A 20487-nucleotide genomic window follows, 5' to 3' on the forward strand; every position below is an offset into this window, starting at 1 on the left:
GAATACAATAATTCATAACCATGGGACAAAGAGCTGCTGCACAGGATTAATCCATTGCCACTGTACTGGGTATAAATACAATTTTATGTGCCCATAAAATGACTAGATGCATACTTTATCGTAACAACTGTCTCACACAGAGTATATGAGCCCTTTAAAAACCTGAGCAAAATGGCTATATTTCTTTCAAAAATATGGAAAGACGGCAATAAGCAACTTTAGAAGAAATTACCCAAAAAATAGCAACTTGTACAAAGTTGCAAGAATATTACCTGAAATTAGCAACAAAAAAAGAATGAAAAGAATGGTAACAGAGCAAAAACAGAAAATGAACTGAAAAAAGTGCTAAAATGAAAAGAAAAACTAATCAATATATTAAAAACAATAATAATAATAATTTTCTTGAACCTAATTTTATGTATATAATTATAATAATTATAAATATAGTTTTCTTGATATTTTTTGTTGATAATTTTCTGACAAAACTCTCTCTTTTTCTTTTTTAGCTAAGCTGCCTTTTTTTGAGAGAGAAATCTCATTTTAAAGGTTTAATTACTTTGTGAATGGGATCTGAACGCTGTACAAGAAAATGGATGTCCATCCAGATTTTAAAGGGTCAAACAACTACACAACAATATTGACTGAGACATTCAGTTCTTCTATTATGTATAAATCTGCAGAATATTTTAAGTGAATAGATGTATTCCCTGAACATAAAGCCCTGGGCTTCTAAAGAGTTGGAGCAGCAATGAGGACTGATTCATACCACAAAGACTGCTCTGTGCGCCGTGCTGGCAGGGGGGACAAGCTCTTTCTTTTCAGTGATGTTGCAACAGACCCAGAATCACTTTCTGGCAATGAGAAGCCGATGCCACCCCTCTTTTTTTCAACCCCAACTATTCATAGTTGTTCCTGAGTCGGTTTTCAGTCAGTGCCAGAACATACAGCATTGATAAAAGCATGATTTGTAGCATGAGGAAGTACTGAAGTGCCCAGGCGACAGAAAACAGAACCATCACTCTAAATGCATCCAATACTCTCCCAGGCCCACTCACACTGATGACAGCTTGGCTGTGGTCTCAGTTACCCACTGCTGATGACACAAAGTCTCCATTCATGTTCTGATGAGATATCCCCATCTTGGCAAACACACAAACATCCACACAGAATCTCACAGCAGATAAAGTCAGTCACCTGTCAACCACATAGTGCTGCATCAATTAGTCTATTAAAGCTGCAGTTGGTTACTTTTACAAAAAGATAGCTTTGTGTCGTATTTGCTAAAACTGTCACTATATTTTGAAAGAGGCACTGGGAAAAAAATCATATCATTTCTCCTCTTCCCTCTGCCTCTAATGGTATTTCCCAGAATTGACCATCGCTCACAAACAAACAAACAAAAAAAAAAAACCCAAACAATCGGAGCAGAGAAGTCTCCAACGTAGTTGTCAATCATATCAATCCCCGCTCGTGAACGGCGGTCAAACTGTCAAATATGGCAGCACTGATCAAATATGAATCAACAATGAGTTTTTCATTGCCTATTTTTCAGCTTAAATGTTTTCAGAAACATTTTAGTGTACTGTTTAGTTGTAAAAATGAACCAGACCAACTTTTTCATTTTACAGCTAAACAGTACACTAAAATATGTTTCTGAAAACATTTAAACTGAGACATAGGCAATGCAGTAGCAGAGTCTTGATTCATTTTTGATCTTTGCTGCCTAGTTTGACCATTTGACAGCACTCCTTGGCTCTCATTGGTTGTTTTCTATAATGTGGTGTAAGGCCATTTTAAATGCTACAAGGCAATTGAATGAATTTAGGGAATATAATTTATTTCACAGATTGTCCATCTCATGTGGCACTGTGGGAATACAGCAGCAGTTTCTGCAAATATGACAAAAGCTATTTTAAAAAACAGCTCAAAATTGAGTAATTCTCTAGATTATTTAGTCAGGCGAAATGACAAATACTGGCATTTTTCAGCTTCTCAAACATGAGGACTGGCTGCTTTTCAAGATGATGACTTGACCTCTGGGAAACTGCGTTTTTGGAAGTTTGTCATATCTTACCAGTGAAATTGACATATTAATCAGTAATGAAAATGACTGTCAGTTACAGCCTGTTGTACCTACCGAAAATACACTTCTAACTTAGCTGATTTAATGTCTTATTCAGTTTGGCAGTTTTTAGAAGTGGGAAACCAGTGAGGGATCAAGTCTTCTCAACTCTGTTTTGACATCCACAAAAAGGCGTGTTGGCTCTGTATGCAATACCTCCACATGTGTACTCTCTCCCAGTGAGGCAGCTTGTCTTCTGGTCAAAGAAAAAAAAAGGAGTGGCAGCATGACTCCATCAATGTGTCTTTCATTACGCTAAGCTCCTCCAGAAGTCTTTTCTCTCCTTGCTCCTCAAGGTGCATTTATGGGATCGGAAGATCCTCCATGAGTGGGGACCGATTTACAGGTCATGGGGAAGAGAGGACATGAGTTAGTGCAAGTTAGGGTAATGAAGAGCACACTGTGTCTCTCAAAGGAGACAAGTGGTCGCCTACATTCTCCTCAGACCAGCAGGAAGAGTTAGCAGTGATAAGGACTGCAGTGAGGGGTAAGCTGGTTTGTCCAAACTGGAAGAAAAATGGAAAAAAACATACATAGTAAAAAGCATCAGTAACACCTGCCTTCAGTGGCCTGTACTTCATCCATATGTTTTAATTATGAGCTTGAGGTCAAGGTAAGTCATATTATAAAGTTGCTGAGAATAGCTGCGTACAACAGGGAGGAGGTAAAACGTGCTCTGGTTTAGCACACAGGGCACAGATTCCCTTTGGAAAAGCTGACACAGTAACACCTCAACCCTGTAAGGTGTGGAGACACTGAGCAGAGACAAACCTGCATCTAACCACTAGTCATTACAAAGATGCTGAAAGTATTTTATCTAGGGCTGTTAGCTTTAACACTTTGATTGCGATGCAATTAAAGCGTGTAGGTACTGCATTATTTATCTGTTTTGTTTTTTTTGTTTTTGTTTTTTTTTTTTATCATAAGCTGACATTTCTATCTTTAAGAGGCTGTACTGGGCTGGGTTTTAAGGCTACAGTGATGATATCTGAAATTAAGAGACTTGAGGTACCAACCATGTCATGCTAGCTTGAACATGAAAAGAAAATGTGTTCTATGGGAACCCATGAGTCTCCCCTTTTTTAGACATTCCCACTTTATGCTATTCCCATGCAGTTTTTTGCTGTCATTTGATTCCTAATCAAGACAGTCTGGTAAACAATTGCTTTACCCTGTCAATTTGGACATTAAAACTGTTTTTAAATGCAAAACAATGGAATTAAAAACATGAATAAAAATAGGATTAATCATCTACTCAAGTTCTGTGATTAATCACAATTTTAATTTTTTTGAAAGACCTAATATAATAATTTTTTAAAATAGAATGAGATGGAGGACAATATGGAGGAAAACCAGAGAAGAGAAAGCACCTTAATTAAAAGGAAGTTAAAGAAGACAGACAGTTAGGAGACACTGGCAGTAAAGGTGGACAGGAGTGAAAAACGAGCAGGAGATAAGAGTGGGAGGATGACGATGCAGAGAAACTGGGAGCGTGCGAGAGGGCCCTGCATGACGGGCACTGGTGAAGAGGAAAAGTGGTGGGACGAGGACTGACATGAGTGCCCAGTAAATTTATGAATATTCACAACAGGTTGTCTGCCAGTTTGCACATAAAGTCAGAGTTCAGCTCAAGTTTAGTAACTACAAGCGACATGAAAAATTAGAAATTGAGGCTCAATATGTAGAGTGTCGGAATTAGTAACACTGAAGCTAAAGCTGAAAAGCATTCAGTGAAAGCCGTGGGCAACCACTTGTTTTGTTCTTGCTTTCTGCGTTACTTCGCTGACAGCAGAATAGTGGTTTGCTTGACTGTGAGCGAAAGCAAATATGAGCAAGTCAGAGAACAGCAGACTATTTTATAGAGAACTCTAAAACTCCCTATCCTAATGCAGACTGCTCTTAAAAGGCTCACCACTTAATGACCCATTTAATATATTTACTTCAGAAGAGCCCTCTGTAATTATGGCACTAAAACCAAAATCAGTGTATCACTTTAATAGGCTGTTAATTTACAATCTTGGGGCAAATAATTTCAGGTTTGAGATCCTTAAATTTTCCTTTTAGTACAACTTTAACAATTAACAATGAAAGGAAATGAAAGGAAGCACATTATAACTTGATTGTCTATTAGCAATCACACATTTTTACTTTAAATGTGAGATATTACTTAGATAAATGTCCATAAGGCATACTATTACAGTAACAGTAGTGCATTTTTACTTTTATTTCTTTTAATGCACCCAATTACTTATGCATTCTACCTATCTATCCCACAATAGATATTAAGAAAATGCTACAAAACATCTGACACACAATTATAGAGGGCTTTGGCTTTGGTCCAGTTGTGGGGAACAATTGATTCATTTACATCTGAATCCATTTCCTGGATTGACAGTAGGAGATGGTCTTGCAAGTTTATCCTAACAGCAGCTGGGTGATAAGACCCATGTTAACTCGTCTGTGTGGACTAAGACATGTGCTTCTTTCAGGGCTGCAAGACTAGCGAATGTGACACTTTGCATTTTCCATAGAGTCCAAACAAGACTGTCCAATCAAAAAGCAGCTGTCTCACAGAAAAACTAAACCTGTCTTGGCACATTCGACTTACTGGAGAAGCGAGTCAGGCCCTGCTCCTGCTGCAGGAAAACATTCTCACTCTTTGCAAACTGCATCATTCTGACTTTCAAGAAAAATAACAAGACGGAGAGTCACGCTAGCAGCACGCCAACATAAATATTTTCAGCCCCCCACCCGCTGAGATGCACCTTGTCATATTTCTTATCTTTTTGGTAACTGGTGTAGATTGTAGACTGTGTAGACTGGTGTAGTTTGGTGTAGATTCATCATCTGCTTTATGTTTACCTGGCACTTCATTCACAAGCTTGTCCATGCTTTACTAGTGGTGCAGAACTATGCATAATTTATGTTTAGCCTCATGTTGCCCCCACTTTACAACTCCAGAACCACAGGCTTAGTGTGTTAGTGCCCACCAAAGTTATTACACTTCAACATGCACATGAAATTTCAGTAGGGCTGTACCCAAATCAAAAATATGCCAGTTGATTTGGATTTGGCAGTTCAATACATATAAGCGCTGATTTTTTTGTTTTCCATACAAAGTTTTAAAGGCTGAATGGGCTCCACGGGACTGTCAATGTGACAGCGGCATCCACATTATATAGCACTATCAGCACAAATGGCAGTTCAAAAATGTGCAACATTTTTTGCCTACACTAGATATCAAGAGACTGTATCGTATTAACCTGCTTTGAGCTGCAAATTCACCATTTATTCACCTTTCGGTGCAGTCGGTCTCTCCCTCTGTGCCGCTGCCTGCATGTCTACAGCTGCAAAGAGTGGCATCAAAGTCAAGAGCACTCACTCCATAGCAAATTCTGGAGACTAAAACATCCCCAGAAGTACACTACACAAAAAAAAAAAAAAAACAACTACTCGACTTAAAGCAATGAGGGGTCTCTGACTGACTGTTCTCCCCAACAATGCTTTTCAGCTCCTCCTAAAGGGATCTCAAGGTGTTTACAGGCCAGAAGAGATGTATAAGAGATGTATAAGTGCACTTGCATATTTTGGGTCATTCCTCTGAGGCCTCCTACCAACTGGTAAAACTCTAATGGGAGGGGTCCAGGAGGCATCCTGATCAGATGCCCGAACCACCTCAGCTGGCCCCTTTTGATGCAAAGGAGCAGCAGCTCTACTTCGATCTCGCTCCAGATGTCTGAGCTCCTCACCCTATCTCTAATGCTGAGCCCAGCCACCCTATGGAGAAACTATCTCATCTCAGTTGCTTGTATTTGTGATCTCATTCTTTCCGTCACTACCCAAAGCTCATGACCATAGGTGTAGGTCAGAATATGGATTGGAAAATCCAGAGTGTTTTGCTCCAGCTCAGCTCAGTTGCTGAAATATTTTACTAAAATTAAGAATTCAACCAATGGTCTCCCACACATTCTTTGAAAAAAAAAACACCCGTTGCTTCGTACTGATTTAATATTTTCTAAGTAGAACCGTTCATCAGGAGTGCTATTGGAATTCATTCAGGTATGCATTGCACCACACTCTCGGAGCGCAAAGCATACTCTAGGCACAGATGAAGCAGCAAAACACCAGAAGCAGTGACAGTGAAGCTTTACCATCCATTGCGCTGGGTCTAAAAGATTGCTTTCACTTGCCTCAACAGCAGCTGCTGTTCTCGTTCATCGATCTGACCAGCTCTGACCAGATCAAGAGATCAATTGTTGTCACTGCAGCTCAAACTCCTCAAACTGCTGGTGAGGGAAAAAAGAACTCATGACAAGTTCCGCCTGCATTCACGGACGTGCAAAAATGTGCAAATTTAGAGTGATAGAAAAGGACACACATTTTTACCTGGTAATGTCAGTTTTCCAAATGCTTAATATACTGGAGACCGCGGATGTTTGTAGAAAATTTCATGGCAATCCATTAAATAGTAACGGAGATATTTCACTCTAAACCAATAAGGTGGACTGAATGACTAACCCTGGCATCCCTATAGCCATGCAGCTAGCCTGGGTAAGATTCTGCCAGCCAATTAGAGAAACTTAATACAGCTTAGGTGAGAAAACAACTCAGCAAAGGACACACACACACAGAACAAACACACAAAGGCAACGTCATAAATCCATTTTGCTATTTCAAAACAATATCACAGCATCCTTGCGAGGCCTCTAATCACAAACACTATGTTTCAATTCTCTGTGTCACACAGCCCACTGCCGTGGCATTTCTTCAGTGGGAACATGTAACAAATCTCAGCATATGCCAGCGTCATAGGCTTTCTATTGTCTAAGTGACTGCCGTGAGAGAATGACTCACTGGCCTGGCTGTGACACGATTCCTCCTTCGCTCTCATCCTGGCCCAGTGCCCCCACTCGATGGTGTCACGACTGCTCACATCCAACTAGCTTTTACCGCCATTTAAAAGGTTAACCCCCTCTGGGCGTTGATGACACTGAGCAGAATACACAACAATGATGCTGATGCTATTTCTAGCCTTGTCGCAGTGTGTGCTGAGAGTGCTGACTGACACAAGCAGACATGAGTAAATACATTTAAAAATAGTATTCTTACTGAGCCATACTGACGTCTATCCAGCCATACAGTATCTGATGAATAGAGATCTGCTGTAGCAGAAATAATATCCTTACTAATGAAATGTGCGTGTTTATGAGATTGGTCATCAGCAGCAAAACATTTAATTAAATCTGAATCCACTATTAAGTCTCATTATTTTCTGACAGCAGAGCAAAAGACTTGAGATTTAAGAGCAAAGATCCAAATTCAGGATTGTCTTTCAATTACTTGGATTTGACCAACTTGAAAAAAAAATAGACAGGTCAAACGTATTAGCCTCAGCTCTGTCATAAAAAAAAAAAATCTAAAAAATAATTTTGCATTGACTCCCAAGTGTTCTGACCCCAAATCAATCCCTTATCCTACATATTACAATGACCTCTGTCTGTCATAGTTGAGCAGGATGTACAGCTTCTTAGTCACATGATCAATATGATGATATTGATTGCTGACTAAGTGTCATCCCAAAGGTGTTGCTTGTGATGATGAACCACCCAACACTTTTGATCCATTCTCACCACTCTTACTAGCCTTGTTTCCTGCAGGAACAGGGAGTTTTTTAAGCAAAAAAAAAGCTGTTGCTTGCACAGAGGCCATCAGAATTTCTGAAGGTGCATCTTTGCATTACACCAGAATAGGGGTGAAATTTAGCGCTACTATTGGAGTGACTACAGAGTCACTTGACCAAGGAATAAATGCTGACTGTAACCTTTTCCCCACTTAAGAAAAAAGCCAGACAATTTTTTTCTGTTTTGTTTTGTTGTCAAATGGGAAAGAGGCAAACGAAACAATTAATGAAGTAATTGATGAAAAAATGAGTGTATGTGCTTAACACTGAACTAAAAATGTTCATGAAATCAACCTTTAAGCCTTTAGATTCTGCCAGGTTATGAAGACATATTTTTCATTTCATAACAGTAAACTGTAAAAAAAATTGTTAGATGGAGTAAAAACGCCGGTAGAGCAAACAGTGTAACATTTAGCCCAAAGGTAGGAAGATCTCAATGACCAACCGTAAATCATCAACACTTTCAGTTATCAGTCAGTCGAGGAGACTCAGCCTCTGTGTGTGTTTGTCAGTGAAAGTGGATACACTTTATTATTTGTGTGAGGGAGTTAATCCAAGACACTCTAAATGAGTGGAAAGCACTTGGTTCTAGTCCATTGCCCTCTGTCAGCAGGCTGTTATTAACAACCTCCTCCTTTTCACCCAGCCTGAAATCAAGTTTTTCTCTATCTTCCTTTTTTCGCCTGCAGATAGCAGCAGTCTTTAAATTATTATATGCAGCTACTCCACCAATTCAAGCAGCCAGGGGGAACAAAGATCTAGCATAGTGAACTGTATAGCAACGTACACGTTCTAGTGGGTGACGGTCTACAAACTAGAATAGGGAGCACAGGTGTTTTAAGCACAGTCAGGCAGTCAGCTCCCCCCTCCTCCTACCAACCCTGCATCCCTTTTCACATGCAAAGTGGAAAGAAATGGAGGAATTTTACATGGCTGGATACTGTACAGTATGTTATCGCCTGGAGTGGAAAAGTAGGTCATCAGCCTCACAGGGAGCAGCGGAGCTTCACTGCTTTTCTCTGCAGAGTAGGATGCTTGCTGCACTGTGCTGTACAGCCAATGATAACTAATCCTGTGTTACGTGTGCTCACAAGCAGCAATTGACGCATTGATGTGACCCGGATGCTCAATTTACGCCCTGCAATCCATTCGAAACTGCTAATGTGCATCTCGAAGCCTCTGCAGTATTCCAAAAAAAAAAGTCAATGTAGCACATCAAGCAGAACACAAAGGAAGTGATGGAAGTTTCACAGTTTTTCTATATTTGGTGTCTAAATCATCAGTCACGCTTGCAGCTGCAGAGAAAGTTAAGCAAAGGAACAGGTGTAGATTTTAAAGACTCTTGTTTAGTACAGTCTAGGGAAAAGAGAGCATCAGGGAGGAACAACAGAGACAAGAGGATGCTCATTCTGATGCATACAAATCTACAACAGCACACTGAGAGCCCCAGACAAACAAAGGCAACTGTTACATGACATCCAGATATGTATGCAATCCAATCAATCACTTCTGCCTGAGAAAGAGCACTGAGCTTATATGATGAGCTGAGACACACTTTATTACTTCCTTTAATAACAGAAGCAAGTGCACATTGACTTTTAATCCTTTTAGACCTTGGTGCATCCTTCAGCACCATCAACCATCCTGCTTTAAATGAATGCCTTTAAGCAGTGGGTAGGTGTCACCGGCACTGCTCTTGAGTGCTTTATACCTTTCCAATACAACATTCTCAGTCACCATTGGCAACTCATCCTCCTCCTCAATAAAGCACATGCTGTGCAACAAGGTGCCATTCTTTGTCTAATCAATTTCCCTCTACATCCTCAGCTGCGACTGTGTAAAAAACACACAAAACAGATTATTTCATTGCTCCACCAGTGATGCCCAACTGTTCTCTCTTTAAAGCCAATCATCCAACCACTCTCGACATCGTAAGATTTCCTGATGTCAAATGCAGAATGTTTCAAAGCAAAGTACATCTCAGTGAGACGCTGCAATAAAGAAGTCTTTTTGCTAATATTAGATCATTCGTAGGTGATTTTCACAGTGATGTGACCTTTCAGGAATTAGGTTATGAATGTATCATTGTCCTGATTCCTACCTTTTGAAAAATGTCAGCTTTGTACTTTTAATTATTTAATGCTTCTCATTTTTATCCCATTCTATAATGGAACAGTGCTACCAGTGCAACAGGGATTTCCATCTTGTCGTAGAAAATTATTATATATGAAAGTATGTGAATGTAATCATGAATAATTGTATAGAGATGTATGATTCACACATTAATGGTTTAGATATTACTGAGGACCTCAGATTCCTTCACTGACTCCAGGGTGTCTGAATGTTAAGATATTATGAAAGTAAGACCTTGTGGATGTGACTATAATGACAGACGCATTTGTATGATGTGTGAAATGTTATGTATAAATCTGGCTGATCCTCTGTTACTTTAAACTGTCTCTTTGTCCACACATTTTCATGCTCTACTAAGAGCTTCTCAGATGTGATTTATGTTGTCATTAAACCTATATATTCATATAAGATCAACTGTGGCTCGTCTTTTTTTTATTATTCATCAAGATGAAGATTGACCGTGAGTACAAGTTTTCATACTCGTCACATCTCCATACATCTTATGTGCTTATGAGTCAATGTGAAGTTTTTTTTGTCCACCCTGCTGGTGTTATTGTGGTCAACTTGTACTGTTGTCAGTGTTCTTTCTGGACTGCACAAATGTTCGCCAGATGCCCATCACTTCCAGCTTGCTTGCAATGTCTCTAAAGCCGTTTTCATATTCTTCTTGCAACAGCAGTGTCGTCCTGCATGGACTTCTCACTCAAAACAGCAAGCAGGGCTTCTGTTTCATCCGCAGGCCAGGTGCTCGCTATTCTACTTTCTCATTTCTTTTTCTGAGACATAGTAGAATCTGATAAAGTATCCTCAGTATGTCTGGCAATAGCAACAAAGGCTATTTAAACATGTCGCTGAAACATTACTGAATTTTGACAACGAATAACCTTGACCCCTATGAGCCCTTCTAACATCACAGCAATCTGCTTAGAGACGCTCAGACAAGCTTTGGCCCAATTCTGAGTCGGTCCATGTTAAGCACAACTCTGCATGTTTAAACTTGTAAAGGAGACGCAAATCAGTGCAGCATGGTTTGACTCGGCATGTCCAATAGTGCCAATAAAAAAAAGCCCTAATCAAGACATACGTTTTTGTGATGAGCCTCCAATCATATTTCTAGGGCTGGGGATTATTTGAAATGTATTTATATCAATATGATGCATGAATTTAAAACCCAATATTTTTTCGATACATGATTTGTGGAAAATAAAAAAAACAAATTCCTTAATTATTTAAAAATAAATAAGCCACATTTTTTAAATGGTAAATATCGTCCTAAGACAGGCTGTCATGGGAGAATTTATCTGAAATTAAAATTAATCTCACCAAATATCAAGCTTCTAATCCCTCAGGTATGACCCTGCAAATGCTGGAGAAAAGAAGGTGTGAGCTACAAAGATAACTTGATTTGGAAATAGTTGGAGGGATATCTACTTGGATAGCTTTCTGACACTGATCTTGTCATTATCTAAATCCTTGGCTCAGACACACAGGCAGCGTGCAAAATGTTGTGCTCATATTACCTTAAAGGGAAGCCTGTGCACAAATCCACACACCATAATTCAGCACAGTTTGGGTCAAATTGTCATCAAATAACTTATCTCATAATAAAAACTGGGTTTTTAAAGGGTTTTTAAAACAAGGGTTTTTAAAACAGAAAGGGGAAGCTCACTTTTTATTTGTTTGCTTTAATACTACACAACTGGCATAACCTTTTAATTGTGGGCATTAATTCGGTAACAAGATGAAATTCCAGAATATTACCAAATTCAAATAGAAACAGCTCAGATTTATTTATTTATTTATTTATTTATTTGCAGCTTAGTTAATATGTTCTTCAGATTTCATTATGGACATTGTTTCTATTTTTTTTCTCCATCACATATCATTAAAAGTATTCCAATTGTGCAGACAGTGACACCAACAACCATGGATGGGAGGAAATAATACTAATGATACAATTATTACATATCTGTTATTACATATCTATAATACATATCTGTATCTGGTATACACGTCGCCTTTTATCAACAAGAAACTGCAGCAAAGAAATGCCTATGAACCACAGTCTCCATTACAAACTTTGTCCACCACACACACATTATTTTTCTTCAAACTGTAAAATGCCACTGAGTAGGTTTAAGTACCAAACCTTGGTCCGTATATAAAAATATCTTAATGGCAAAAACATTATTAGATATTTGACCAAGAGTCAACCTCCAGGCCCAAAAAAACAAAGAAGTGCCCAAAACTGCAGTTCATCTAATGCCTCATCTAAAGCCTGCAATGAAGTACAGACTTTATAGTGATATAAGACTAAGAAATTCAGATCTTTCCAGCCCTTTCCTGTACTCAATCTACTGTGCCTGGAAAGCGAGTCCTCTCATATCCAACCATCACAGCTGGTGTTTGCCTGGCAGTCATACTGCTTACTCTCCCACCTCCCTATGTTTCTGCATACCGTCTTGTCAGCTTATATGCACTCGCACACACACGTCAGCAAACAGATGAGACATCAGGAGTGCCGGGCAGCTGCTGCAGTGTTAGAGAAACCCCATAAAACCATCCCGCATTCTGTCAGCACAACAGATTGTCAGGGAGAGTGAGGGCTCTGCTACCAGTGGCACATGGCAAACAGGGCAGTTGTGCATGTTTGTATGAGCTAAGACAAATGTTGGGAGCTTTGGTTGGCCAAGGAACACAAAATCTTCCAATGCAAAAAATAGCCTAATTTCCCTGAAGGTAGCGGGTTTATGAAGAAGTCATTTCAAAATTAAAGATGCAATAGGGCTTTTTCATTGAAGACATTTCAATATGCCACAGTAAGAGAAGCATTTGATGAAATTATGGCTGAATTCCATTTAGCTGCCATTAGGGTCCTGGTATTGTGCATGCTTGCTCAATGTTACTCTCACTGGGACTTTTGAAAAAACACATCTTTATCTTAAAGAGCAGTGTAATTTATAAACTCACCCTTGCATGCATATGTAGTGTGCTTCTGTGTATTTGTGTTGGGTGGGTAAAAAATGACTATTCACACCTGACAGTCTGTCTGTTAACTAAAAAAACAACAGATTTTCATGAAATGCCCATGTGGCTATGAGGTGCTTGCTGTGTGTTACAGCAGCTGTTTCATTACTGTTGACAAAACAGCTGATGGCTGATATGCTTGAAATGAAAATGGGATATTGTGTCACTTCCACCTGGAAAACACGTCCAAATGTTGGAATGGGGAGGTCGGATCCGGCAGTGTTGGTAGTGAAATGAGGGTTGGCATTGCATGTGCATGCACTAGTAAGTTGCCATGGTTACAGCACCACATTGCCTCACCATAACTAAATTGCAAACATTAACACATTTACACGTTTGCATGGGCCCACAGTAGAAAAACTATAATACTCTAAAAGCACAGACTCATTGAGTAACAGCTCTTTATGTGCTCTGTATCGAACCAGTTTGTTGTGTTTTAATGGAACTTCAAGTAAATACTGGAAGGATGACGACAGAGACTGTGAAGAGCATTGATGGTACTTATCTGTTTCCTTTTGTCAGTTTAATTTGGAAATTATTTTACAGCTATAGCGTTTATAAGCTAAACGATGTAGACAAAACCACAGTAGTTTTCTCATCTGTGTATGCCTCTGAAATGGCTTGTGATGAGTCCTTATTCACTGTCACACTTCCATCTAATGATCTCTTCATGCTTTAATGGTCCAACACAAAGCTGAAAGGCATGGCATTAATGTGCTGTACTCGTGCTTTGACTTCAACACTTAACCTATCCATTCATCTGGAGAGCAGGGCCTCTGTGTATGTAGTAAAGCTCATCTGAATTGCATCTGGCGATATAGAAAATCAATAAACCATTAACCACAGTCTTGACTTGCTGAGAGAGGAACACAAGGAACACAAGGATCCAAGTCACTGACTAGTCTCGAGTCTCACTGAATTCACAGCAAAACAACAATGAGCAATGACAAGTTACTAACATGCTGCACAAGTCAAATGTATGATCACTAAGAACAAAAAAAAACCAATTATTATATCTGTAATAAACTCAACTGATAATAAATCTAATCTAGTGTGATGTTATCAATACTATCCTTGAATATCCTACTGTTATGACTCGGTGCTCTAGGGGAAAAGCATAAAAAGTTATTTATTGCATGGAGCATTCATAGGTAACTTAGATTTACAAATAACATAAAAAGATGAAAACCTACAAAGAAAAATGGACTGAAGGTGCTGCTTATATCAATCAAATAAATACACTACAAGAGTCCTCACAGAATTAAAGAGTTTTATCAAGGTCACCCTGACTAAATAAAGGGGTAAAAATAAATAAAAGCTCAACTGTGTGACCTGTCCTACTCTCACATGGCGACTCGGGATAACGTTACAAAAGCGTAAGCCAGTGGCTAGTAATGAAGGACAGAGACTGTGGGGGAAAAAGGCAGATTTTCACATCTAACTCGGTAAATGACGGGTTTATTTATACCACATAAGACCTGGCGGCTGTTGGAATAGTGAACCAACTAAATGACTAAGAGGACTAACCCACATGGTTTGGCAAGCTTCATCTTGTTTCTGTTGAGTTTGAATGAAGCATATTTCATGATGTGTTAACAAGGCAATTAAGCAAAGGCTAGTCTTAGACGAAAAAGAGAAATTTGAATTCAGAAGGTGTATGGTTGCATATTCATCTGTATTTCTCAGAAAATAATTGTATATTGTATAAGTATATTACCTTTTTTTGACATTTTGTGACTTCAGACTAAAGCGTAGTGAGCTTGTGCGGGGGTGGGTGTGGGTGGGGATGGATAGCGTCGCACACAAACACTGTCATAACTGTTTACCCCAGCGAAATTTCAGGAAGGCATGAAAAAATAGATACCGTCCAAGCCTACAAAAGTGACTATATCCTAATTATTTTCATAAGAGAAACACGCAGAAATAAAAATGTTAAACTTAAGTACCAGGAGATAGATATAGACAGAAAACAGAACAAACAAGAAAGAAACCACTTTGCTGTTAAAATAATATCCATTTCTAGGACCTACGTTTGTGTCTCGAGTTGAATGTACTTCATAATCTAGAGAGTTTTTTTTTTAATGATATCAAAATCTTTTTCCCTCTAGACTGGACAGTTTTGAATTACTGATAAATTAATGGCACATTAATTCAGGCTGGATCCAACCAAATTAGGTCTCCCACAAGAACAAACAAGAGCAATTTAAAAATTCGGGGCATTTTTTACACAGTTATAATATTCCACGGTGAAACTTAATGCATCAAATGCACACAGACAGGCATCCTGTCCGTCGTTCCGGATCCTGATCTGAGCCACAAAAGCAGGCAATACAAATATTTTTAGACATGTGATAGCATAACACCAAGATGCATAAATTAAAGGTTTTTGTATTATTATTAATATCTTTTCGATTGGATGGAAATCGGCCATTAATAACAGGCATAAACTTTGATCATTCTTTGTCTCACACCATTATCTATGAAACAGAAATGTCATTGAGGTGACCTTGAATGCTGTGCATTTAAGATCTTCTCACTTACTTTACTCTTTTTCCAGTGTGTCTTGTAAATTAGCGTGACGCTTTGCTTATTATTGGGAACAAAATCACACTGCCTCTGAAGAACAGTATCATGTCATCTCTTGTTTCTTGTTAATTTCTTTATCTATCTGGCCTAAAGTTATAATCAACTGACTGGTCCTTTCCTTCATTTTAATCTGTTTTGACAGACGCCAACCTTTGCTTGGCAAAACATCCCCATCTGTTACCTCTGTGTTAACTTTTTGTTCATATGAAATCTTTCTGAAACATCTTAGCCAGCAGTGAGTATTGACTCGTTTTACATTCAAAGGTGATCGCTGAAAGCATTTTGGTTTTCTGCTGTTTTGGCAGAATGAAAAATGTATTAAGGGTATCATTCACTATGAATGTAACCATGGCAACCAGGCACAGACACTGGTTAATTTCTGTGGCTCCAGAATTTGACATACTCATTACACCCATGATGACACTTTCCCAGTCTGAGAACTTTTCCAGTGCAAATATGCATATTTCAAAAAACATTTAAAGAACCCATACTTTACAGGGTACATATGGCAAAGAAATCAAGCTGTTATTGCATAAATTTAGTCAGTGTTAACAGATTCTTTCTAGTGTCTGATTACTTAAAAAAACACCAGCACAGTGCCTGTGTGATGCAGGTGCTGCCTGTGTTTCTGCAGATGACACCAACTAAATCTATCGCCCACACAGTGCTCCTAATGCAATTCCTGCCTTTACATAAGTCACATCCTCTGTTGGCTTGGGTCTCATTCTAGTGTTGCCATCCTGGAGACTAATGTACGAGCTGCATCACAGACTCAGGAGCTCGTTTGCCCTATTGAGACTTTTATGTTACCCTGTATTGCTTCTGTAGAGTGGTGCAGGAATGAGTCCTTAAATATGGACAAGAATTAGCATTTTAGCACTTCTGGTTCCCTCCTCTCGAAGTCAATGTTTTTTTTTGAGTGGGTTTTTGGTTATATGTCTCAAATTAGGGTGTGGTTAACACAATCTTGAGAGACTTTCACGTTTTATTTTGTTATATAAAATACATCTGTAAATACCCCATTCTAAAATTTTAAAGCCTTTATGTGTCTTAAAAGGTCAGTTGCTAGTAAGTGGCTAAATGCGGTGACAGAGCGTCATCACCATAGACTGCAGAAATAATGGATGGAGCTACTGGGAGGTTACCCAGTAATTTGTAGGCTGCTGTTTTAAAGTCTCAAGATTGACATTTCAATCGGTGTCATCGTTGTCATGGAGGAGCGACTCACAGACTGTAGCAACAGGTAGCAATGACTCGCAGACAGGCCATCACTCAAGCAGTCCCCCTTATGCATAACTTTAGGCCTTAATAAATTGGAAAAAGGTGAGTTATAAAAGAAATCATCTCAATAGAGTTGGCATCAATTTTGAAATAACTGACCTAAACTAATTTTTTGTACCAGGCTGTAAACATTTTTATTTCTGCTGTAAAGTTGGGCATTTTAACACGGGGATCGATGGGGATTGACTCTGTTTTGGAGCCAGCTTCAAGTGGCCATTCAATGAGCTGCAGTTTTTAGCACTTCTGTTGTTGGCTTCATTTTTCAGCCTCAGAAGTTGCCACTTAGTCATCACACCAAATACGGCTTCAAAGCCTCCATGTGGTGGCAACACTGAAGTCATGTTATCATTGTGTAGTCCATTTATAGCCTAACATTAGCTTTTCACCTAACGATTGCATGTATGCGTCAGAAATCATAAAAGTGGCGTTCATTTGTGAAGATTATCTTACTGAACAAAACATGTTAGTATCGCAAACTTTTGTTTGGCTTATTTTCAGCAATAATCCAGAATCCAATAAATAATCCCAAAGGCCTTTACTCAATAGAACCAGGGTGATGCTAATTTCCATGCTGACATTCATATAAATGTCATTCCTGCAGCCCTCTGTTGACCTCACTGTTGACCTAGATCACTGTAACACTGGCCCACATGGAACCGTTAGTCCTTAAGGGAGTTCCCTTTGATCAAGTCAAGAGGTTTGATCCAATTTTTAACTAATGAAGGGTTTTTGAGTGTTTTCCCTCCACACTTACTTGCAGATTTAGGTCTTGTTTACTATGAAAATTGGGCCTGCAAAGCCAAAAAATAAATAAAAAAATTACTACCTGTGATAAATGCGCACTAATTAACTAAATATCAAAACTTAATTTTTGTGCATGTGCTTATGACTTGCAGAACAAATGTGTGATGTATCCTTTGGTCAGTACTATGAGTAACCGGTCAAGCTACTCTATATTTTATGATTTTATGAATGAGTGTGTGAAAGGGGGGGTGATGGATATGCCAGGAATCAGCTGGGAGGCAAATCAATGAGCAACCTTGAATGTTGGCATATGGAGCTTCAACTTCATGCACTCTGCATCCAAGCCACTGAAAATAAGAATATAAATGCTATTGAATACACTGAACACACATTGCTGCTAAGCAGACATTTAAACCTTTCAGCAGCTGGTGATGAACATTATGTAAGCTAATTGCTTCTCCAAAAATGTTAACAGGAAAGAGAAAAGATGACTGGCACCCTCAACAATGAAGCTGCCAAATTTCTGAAAGTTTAACTGTGGGCCAAATACCTCTCCATGCAGCAGGAATTCTGTGATGAGGGAGCAACGCTCACATTGTTCATCACTGCCACAATATCTTTATAAACTTATATAAAGATATTCATTGTGAAAAACTAGTTAGCATTTTGAAAATGCTTTTATGATCAAATTAAAATGTTATGTGAAGCTCTCGCCCAGCACTGCCGAAACCCTGAGGTTTCATTTGCAGTGGCTGTGTGTTAGGCTTAGTCGTGCATTCCTTTGAGCAGAATTATTTGTGTGCATGGGTGCAAAGCCAGTGAAGTTGTTGTTCTTGTTGCTGCACCAGCCAAAACTATTGGTCGCTACTGCTCCCTCTACTTTCCGTTGTTGTGATGACACAATTTTGTCTTAGAAAACCCAAACTGTTGATATGGCCACAAGGGGATGCAGTTGATAACTGTTCCTAAATCACCCTCTATTGGAATAAATTACTTCTGATCTCCAAAAACAGAGCTGCTTGTTGTACTGCGAAAATCACAGATGGCATTGACACAATTATTGATGGCTGAAATCCGTTGAGATAATCCAGTGTCAGGGCTCTGGGATTGTCCTTGTTGGCTCACTGGCGTGGCTCAATGGGACATTCAATAAAACCTCATTGACAAACCTTATTTTACCTGCTACTGAAGATGGTGCTTCAAGAGGACAGTTCACCCCAAAATTCAAAATACAAATATTTCCTTTTTCCTGTAGAGCTATTTATCACCCTAGATTGTTTTTGTGCGAATTGGCGAGTGTTGGAGATATTGGCTGTAGAGGTGTCTGCCTTCTCTTGAATATAATGTTGGGACTCAGCTTGTAGTGATAAAAGCACCAAAAAAAAAGACAGAAAAGAAAGAGAAAAACTCAACATCAATGTTTCTTTCCAGAAATCATGAGACGCTTACTCCAAATAATCCACAGATCTTGATGTGAGCAGTTTCATGTAGCAACTATTTTCTTTCTAATGAACTACAGCCACTATTGTTACAGCTCACCGGAGGAGGATTAAATAACATTTACATCTCAGACTGGCACGAGCAAAAGCCTCTCGTCCATGAGCAGACACACACTTTCTTCTGCACAGTGATATGGTTGGCTGGTGTAGTTTGGTAGAGAAAAAATAGTTCCTACATTAAAAACTGCTCACAACAAGGTCTGTGACTTATCTTGAGAAACTGAGTCATGATTTCTGGAAAGAAACATTGCTGTTGAGTTTTTCAAATATATTTTTTGGTGCTTTGAGTGCTACAAGGGCCATCTGGTTTCACTGCATTTGGAGAGAAGGCAGACAGCTCTATGGCCGATATCTCCAACACTCAGCAACTCACACTAAAACAATCGCAATTGATAAATAGCAGTACAAGTAAGAGGAAAAATATGTATACTTGATTTTAGGGTGAACTGGGCCTTTAATATGCACATATTGTATGTTCAACAGTCTGTCATCAGCAGCATTTCATTTTAGTCTACCACCTCTGCAGAATACAGAAATTTGAAATATAATGGTTCAACTAAAGGATATTATTTGGCACATTTAGGAGTGACTGCAATATACCTGCAGTTACCAGCCTCTCTGTGGAACAACCTGGCTGGTAGGACATGTGAGACATGAGAGATCTCTTTTGTTCTCCTCTTCACGCTTTGATTGTACCACTGAACAAAGTCAGGGAACAATTTATGTGGGATGTTTGCAGAGGTGCATAAATCAAATCTGATCACATCGACATTTCATGTGGCCCACTGCCCTTTAAAGTGTTCTGACATTTTTTTCAAACTGCAATTAGTCATTTGCGCCTATTTTCAGAGTGAGAGAAAATCATCCACAGAGGGAATACTCCTGTTTCATCACATTGTTTACAGTCCAGGACCTACAGCTGGTACCGTGTATACAGTGTGCGCTTTTTAATGAGCAGAGGACGCATTTTGATTGCGTGCTCAATTATGAAGCAAAAATGCCAAACATTCCCTGACTCTGGCATCTCTGAAGTAAATATATTTACCTTTTGTTTGGTGTTAACAGAATAAACTGTACTTTTTGCTGCTGGCCTACTAATAGACAGTTTGATGACATCACCTTAAACTTTTTTTTTATTTTTTAAAGCCTAAACTATCTAAAGATTAGTTGTAAAACTAACAGATGAACTGTTTAAGAAAGCAACAATTAGTTGCATCTTTATGGGCTTTACCTTACTGTGAGATCATTCACACTTTCCTGCTTTCTATCTCTGTGTAAATGTAATCTTGATTATGCTTTCACTTAAGAATAATAATGACATGAAGTTCCTTTATTTTCTGATGAATGGTCTCACACTATATCCTTGTCACCTCAAATTTTAATTTCGTCCTCTGAGCTGACAAAATGTCTTTACT

At 38.9% G+C, this 20487-nt stretch overlaps 1 protein-coding gene across 2 annotated transcripts in view; it reads right to left on the reverse strand.

Annotated features, from left to right (window-relative positions):
* The window catches only part of gnai2b (guanine nucleotide binding protein (G protein), alpha inhibiting activity polypeptide 2b), a 55728-nt gene that overhangs the window by 25751 nt on the left and 9490 nt on the right, over positions 1-20487 (reverse strand). The gene's annotated exons all lie outside the window — the stretch shown is intronic.

The sequence above is a fragment of the Plectropomus leopardus genome, chromosome 2, assembly GCF_026936395.1.
Source record: "Plectropomus leopardus strain MGB_pleo_1.0 chromosome 2, ASM2693639v1, whole genome shotgun sequence".
In the NCBI taxonomy this organism is placed as follows: Eukaryota; Metazoa; Chordata; class Actinopteri; order Perciformes; family Serranidae; genus Plectropomus; species Plectropomus leopardus.